This window comes from Pongo abelii, chromosome 2 (genome assembly GCF_028885655.2).
Source record: "Pongo abelii isolate AG06213 chromosome 2, NHGRI_mPonAbe1-v2.0_pri, whole genome shotgun sequence".
Lineage (NCBI taxonomy): Eukaryota > Metazoa > Chordata > Mammalia > Primates > Hominidae > Pongo > Pongo abelii.
In genome coordinates this window covers 10590845-10598166 of record NC_085928.1, presented here as the reverse complement: position 1 = coordinate 10598166, position 7322 = coordinate 10590845, and the positions used below count along the sequence as shown (strand labels likewise).

The 7322-nt window shown below is 48.5% G+C and overlaps 1 pseudogene; it reads right to left on the bottom strand.

Annotated features, from left to right (window-relative positions):
* Nucleotides 1-2599: 2599 nt before the first annotated feature.
* LOC100431765 (proline-rich protein 23E-like) lies at nucleotides 2600-3357 on the bottom strand (annotated as a pseudogene).
* Between the last annotated feature and the right edge of the window lie 3965 nt (nucleotides 3358-7322).

Sequence of the window (7322 nt, the reverse complement as noted above, 5' to 3'; positions counted from 1 at the left end):
CCCTACACCTAACACAGCAGCATGTTTCATTTCTACCATCAGAGTATATCCAGAATTGAGCCACACTGTACCTACCTCCCTCACGGCCACCACCGGAACGAGCCATCCTCACCTTGCCTAGACTCTCAGCCTTCTGACTGGTCTCCATTTCTGTGCTGCCTCCTCCACCTTCAGTCTGGTCTCACGGCATCAGCCTGAGGTGGATCTCCTCACTCCTCTGTGCAAACCCTCAGACAATTCCCGCGACTGACATTGTTTCCACCCCTCCCTGCCTGCGTTCCAACCACACTGGCCTCCCTGCTGTTCCTGGAATAAGGCAAAGGTACTCCTCCCTCTCCTCCGCTCCACCCCTTCCTCCTGGCTTCTGCTCAAGTCACTTTTTTTGGTGAGGATTTCCCCGAGCCCACCCACCATCACTCTGCATCCTCCTTACTCTTTCTTTCACAGGCCTTACCGCCAGCCACTATTTATTTGTTTGCCACCTCTTCTCAGATAGATGGAAGGCTTCGTTGGTAAGGACTTACGTTTCTGGACTACTGTATCTCCAGCACCTGTGGCAATGCCTGGCACACCTCAGATGCTCTATGCGCATTTATTGAATGAATTATTTCATGTGTGATAATTATCTCATAAGACCCGACAGAATAAACTGAGAACTTACAAGATTGCAATTGAACATTTTTTAATTAAAAAGGAAAACATATACATGTCTAGAAATAAATGCTTTAAAGGAAAACAAACACCACGAAGATTATAAGAGAATGAATATAACATACTCATGAACAGAGCAAGCTAACAAGGTGGATGTCAATTTGTTCTAACTTAATCTATACATTTTTATCCTAATCAATCTAGTTGGATTCCTTTGAAGGAATTAGACAAATTCACTTCAAAATTTATATAGGAGAAAAGAACTATAAATCACTGTCAAGTCTGAAAAAGTAAAGCAAAAAGGGGTTAGAGTGGCTGTGAGGAGTTGGCCTAGCAGATACCAACATGCGTTGAAATGTAACAAACAGAAGTAGAGAGTGAATGAAGGGACAGACCGGGGCACAGCCTGGAGAGCTCAGGAACAGACCCCTGGGCACACAAACGCCTGGAACATACACAGATGAACCCTCGAATCAATAGGGAAGATGCTTTGTTTAATAGCACTGGACCTGGCAGTGACTTGGAAAAAAATAAGTTCAGGTCCCTATGTAACATTATCTATAAGGATGGACTCCCAGGCGACATCCAGGGAAAACTGTAAGGATATTTAAGAATAGAGGGGATCTGTGCAACCTGGAAGAGACCAAGGACTTTCATGGTTGTGTTTGGGTCTTCTAAAGCAAAGCAAGAAGGAAGGAAGGAAGGAAAATAAGGGGAAAAAAAGGAGGACTTACTACAAAGTCATATATATTTTTAAATAAATATATTAATAGTAACCTGTATTATATATCATATATAATAATATAGAATTAAAATACAAAGATAAAACTTATATGTACACATATGATTTTTTAAAATTGAGAAATAGCAGCAACCAGTGGTCCTCAAACTTGAGCGTGCATCAGAATCATCCGGTGGACTTAAAACAGGTTGTCGGCCCAACATCTGGAATTTGTGAATCAGAATCTAGGGTGGGGCTGGAGAAATGTGCATTTCACACAAGTTCCCAGGCGATGCTGATGCTGGGTTTGGCGGCACTTGGAGAACCCTCGGCAAAGGTCATATTTGTTGACAGGCACGCAGGAGACATTTGCACGGCCTAAGAATGAAAATGGATATCCAGAATTTACAATCCTGAAAATGACTGAAAAGATATTCTATATAATTTACAGACAGAGGAGGCCAAAGGGCTGACAGGAAGTCAAACCAGAACAATAGCTTGCCACTTTGTGCCTATCCACACGGAGGAAGTCAGAGTGGGCTCCCAGCAAGTGGCCATGCTGTGCGGGGGCAGCTCAGGCACTGCTGAGGTGGGAAGTGGAAGAAGCTGTTCTGGAGAGGGACCTGCTGGCTGTCCCAAATAAAATCAAGCACCATCTTCCCATGACTCAGAAAAATGTTCACACAAGCCTTAAGAGGTGGTGTTGGGGATTTTCCCCGGGGCTCTCCATGGAGTATTTATAGCAGGGAATCGAAGGCAGCCAACATCAGCAGGCAGGGGGGATGATGTCCTTGAGAGCAGCTGGAACCACAAACAGAATGTACATACAGCACAGTGCATCGATCTGAAATATCGTGCCTGCCGATAAAGAGCAAAGAAACAGTTTTTATAGCACATCATTTATGTAATTTAAAAACACATGCATGCAAAGCTCATTTCACAAGGTTGCATGCATGCATATTTGGGGACTTAGTAGCAAATCTACTAGAGTGCTGGCCCAGAACAAGGGCTGGGGAGGACAAAAGGTGCTGGTATCAGGGTTAGAGGGCAAAAAGAAAAAAAAAGGTAGAAAAATACCAAACAGAGCAGCCCTGCACGGCCTCATGAGCATCTGCTCTGTATTAAGGATAGCGAACTTACATCTGAGACGCTTCTAAAAACAAAGTCCACAGCTGGCTGGGCTCCACCAGACATGTTTCTGATTGTTGGGTGGGTCTGGAGGGCTGATTAGCACTCAAAGAGGCAGTGGCAGGCCCTGCAGGGTGACCGGGAGGAGGAGCGGGGACAGCCAGGGTCCAGCTGAGAATCCTCAGTGGGGAAGGGGCAGAGGGCAGAGCTCTGAGCTGCAGTGGGCAAAGGCGCCCAGATACTGAACCTGGAGGTCCATTCTGAGGGAGGGGCTTTGCACTTCTTCAAGTAGGGAGCTCCTCTGGATGCTCCCCCGCCAACTGCAGCCCTGGCTGGAGTCTGGCATCCCACCTGGGGACCGTGGCTGGAGGTAGCCTTGCCCAGAGTGGCAGGAGCTGAGAAGTAGGTGAGTGGGACTCTTGCAGTAGGTGCATGGGGAGTAGTTGGTGGGGGAGGAAACAGGCTGGGGGCCAGGACAGCCAGGTACTGACTTCCCATGAGGGGGTCAAAACTGGAGGCCCCTTCGATACAGCCACACCGAAGGCACCAAAGCAGCTGGAGTGGCATACCCCATCCAGAGATACCCGCCATAGAGCACCCATGGGTAAGCCCACAGGGCTGGGTAAGCTTGTCGGGGGAACCTATGCAGGAGTGGACCACACAGCTGTCTGCAAGCCTGGCCAGCTGGCCAGGTCAGTTAGAAATTTGTTTCCCACACAGGCACAGAGTCCCCTGGCAGAGCCCACATCCACCCTGGAGGCCGAGGCAGCTGTGAGTATGTGGATTTCCTCCCAGAGCTGGGAGGCATGGGAGAGGTTTTTCTGCGTGGCTAGTTCCCAGGAGGTGGCTGTCCCCATTGTTGAAGGGATCTGCTCTCCCCAGGCATGTTGGGCTTGCTCTCCTGGCTCCCTGACCGTGGAGCAGACAGTGGTTAGAAGAGAAAAAAAAGAGGTTCAGGAAGGGGTGAGGCCACCCCAGAGTGTCCAGGAGGGTCAAGACACCACTCTCTGTAGCTCATGGTGGTAGAGAGGGCTGGGGGGCATGCAGTCTTTTTTTGAAGCAATGTCTTGGGTCAAATTAAGAGTCATTCCTTCCCATCCCCATGAGTCCCCAGTCCCCACCCCAATGTGGTGCACAAGCACCCCAGAGGACTAATGGCTAAGCTGTGTGGGGGGCTGAGGTGGTGTTAGGAAGAAAAGGAAGCAAAATCCCAAAACAGCTGTATCTCCTTGCTGGAGCCACAAACAAAGAAAACTGGTGGCAAGGGGCTCCTCTTGGAGTGTGAGAAGGAACCCCCACGGAGGGAGACTCGACCTACCTCCTGGGCAGGGTGGCCCCCACGAGACCTGCCTCAGAACGTCAGTGAGTGGGCAGGTCTGTTTCAGAAGTGCACTCTGGCTGCAGTGGGTTGGGGGTAGAGACCAGCAAAGTCAGGGCTGGACAGGAGTCAGGGGAGAGGTGATGGTACTTGGAACCCAGGGAAGCAGTGGGAGGGAGGGGAGCAGGTAGGCTTTGGGAACATTTAGAGCATCCTTCCTGACCAGGTGTTGGAGGTGAAGAGAAGAAACAACTCAGAACAGTGCCAGGTGAGACGGACACATGAATGTACCAGGGCACTAGGAAGGCATGTGTTTGGGGGAAGACAGTCTGGGTGAAACTGGCCACATCTGAGTCTGTGTCCCTCAACACCTCCTAGGGCCGCTGATTGCATTAGAGGCCTGGATCCTTCCCCTCGATGTAAGCTGCCCCTATGTCATGTGAACAACTCAGGCTCTGGGTGAAGGGGGGTGTTAGTAATGAGTGCCTCTGCGACTGCCATGAGAACATGCCAGGTCAGCTTGCCAGAGTAGGAGAAACATATGCACAGAGCTGAGGCACCCCAGGCCTCCAGGGGCAGCCCACAGCACTCGACCTGCAGATGTAAGCGAGCCCAGGACAGGTGGGCTCAGTCGGCTGAGCCTCGAAGTGCTGGGCGACTTCTCCGGGTGATTCTAATCTTGCTACTGCTGAGGAGCACTGGCCCAAAATGGCCTGCAGCTGCCTGCTGACACCTGCCTGACCCCAGCTGAGAGCCAGACCACACTTAAGACTGGTCCTGGTCAGAAGCCGCAGGTGTGTGGGCTAATAGGCATTTACTGTATGCTCTGAGGGTGTTTTGTTGTTGTTATGTAGTGCGATTTTGCAGTAGATGACTAATACACTTTCCAACATGCCTGCTTCCTAAGAGTAGACAGAGTCTAAGGCTAAAGGAAGAAAAAGTCTGAAGGAATAAAGAAATGGGGTGCTCCGGCTTGTCCCCTTCCTTCCAGGACACGTTCTGAGGGGTAGGCCAGAAGGACAGGCTTAAGGGGAGAGAGGAGCTGGGCTCATTTCTGCCCGCTTGCTGCCCAGAGCAGTGACTGTGAAGACAGATGTGGGAGGGGTGCAGGCGGCCATCCCCTCACCCCAGGGGAAGGAGCAGTCAGCTGCCCTCCCAAGTAGCTGAGGGGGCCCTGATGTGCAGTGACTGGCATGAGCTTAGCGTGTGGACAGGATCCAGGTGTAAATGCAGGTGTTCGGATGCTTCCCTGGATGCCAGAAGCCACAGAGACTGGAGAGGGAGAGCAGGGGGTGCAGCCCCACCATAGCAGATGAACCCACATAATGCTTCCCATTGGTGAGCCTCACACCCACTTTCACACAGGTGCAGCCTTCTGTTCGAGGTCGAAACCCTCACTGCACAGAGGATGGGGAGCCTCTGAATACAATCAGATTTCCTCAGAAAAATTTCCCCAACAAAGAAAATGGGGGCAGTTAGAAATTCTGTTCAGTTATGAGGAAAAAAGACAAAAAGCTATTGGTATTGAGTAGTAAGACGATGAGCAACTCCACTGAGAAATGACCAAATTATGGCAATAAAAAAGCCACATAAGCTGGGTGGGGAGATAAGACGTCAATAAACACGAGAAAAGCTGTTCAAACTTATTCAAATTAAAAGACTGGGCTGAACTTCTAGGTAAAGATGGCAGGCAACACGTATGTACTCATGAGGGCCCCTCCCCAGCCCCACTATAACAGTAAGGGAAATTTAACAAGTCATTAGCCCACAAGAACAGCTACAATGTGAGAGAAAACAGGAAGGAGATTTGAGTGGCAAGAAAGCAGATGGCCGTGCAGGAACTGACTGAGCAGAAGGAGGACGCTGAGGAACGGAAGCCTCAGCCAGCAGCAGGGACGTCGAGAAGCCACTCGCTCTCCACCGCAGAGCCACTCAGGAGATGTAGAATTCCTGGATCAGGCAGTGGGATTAGAGATGACGTGAAGTGGGATGAAGATGAGACTAAAAGCAGAAGACCGATTAGACTTTCAAGGACTATCTGACAAGTAACCAGCTGGGAGACATATCTCCCCCAAACATGGCCACGTGCCCTCCCCTTCCTTCTTCCAGCAGAAGAGACTAAAATTTTCTCTGGACTGAAAACTGAGGCGGGGTGGGAGAAGATCTTTACATTCTGCTGGGACCCCAGCTCTCTGTCCTCTCAGCTCCCAGCATGCCAGCCCAATTCCCTTCAGGCAGGAAAATAAAAGAGCCTACTTAGGAAAATTTGAACTAAGATTTAAAAGTAATCCCAGCACTTTGGGAGGCCAAGGCAGGCAGGATCGCTTGAGCCCAGGAGTTTGAGACCAGACTGGGCAACATGGTGACACCCTGTCTCTACAAAAAATACAAAAATGAGCTGGGCATAGTGGCACACACCTGTAGTCTCAGCTACTAGGGAGGCCGAAGCAGGAGAATTGCTTGAGCCCAGGAGGGCGAGGCTGCAGTGAGTTATGATCACACCACTGCACCCCAGCCTGGGTGACAGAGTGAGACACTGTCTCAGTTAATCAGTCAATGGAAAGATCTAAAGGTAGTAACTTTGGCATTTCCCCAAACACAAGACCCAGCCAAATCTTGCAGCCGTACTCACAGGTTCAGGACTCTCAACCAGCCCTTCAGTGCCTCACTTATGCATATGAGCCAAAAACTGTGCATTTCTGGACTTCTGCGGAAAGCCTGCAGCATGCAAGTCAGAGACCAGCACAAAACTGGACCAAATATAGAGCCATTATTAGATCAGATAGCTCTGCTATCTCAAAGACAGGGAACAAAATAAAACCAAAAAATAAAACTTGGAGGACAAAGAACATGTAGAGAGGAAAAACTCTCAAAGCTAACTAATATCCTCAGAAAGGTAAGACTATATCCTTAAAATAAAAACAGAATACCATGGGGAAAAGGCACTTTGAACAATAGAATAGCTAAAATGAAACACACAAGGGTTGGAAAATGAAGCTGAGGAAATACCCCAGAAAGTAGAACAAAATTACAGAAGTGAAAAGTGGAAGAAAAATAAGTAAAGGGTCACTAGATGTCTAACATCTGAATAACAGGGGTTACAGAAATAAAACTGAAAATGGAGGGGAGTTAATCAAAGACATGATTCAAGAAAAGTTCCCAGACCTGAAGGATGTTTCTAGAGTGAATGGAGCCCACCCAGGGTGTAGTAGGTATATGAAAATAGACCCACACAATGAATACTATTGTGATATATGAGAATACTAGGTACAAAGAAAATCTTACATTCCTCAAATAAAACAAATACAAAGGTATCAGAATTGGAATGATTTTGAACTTCAACATCTGTCCTAGAAGCTGAAAGAAAATGGAATAGTGACTTAAGGAAAGTTATTTTCCAACTTAGAATTCTGAACCCAGGAAAATTATAAATTAAGGGTGAGGCTAGAATCAATATATTTTAAAATAGGCAGGATCACAAGTTTATCTCTTATGTACCCTTCC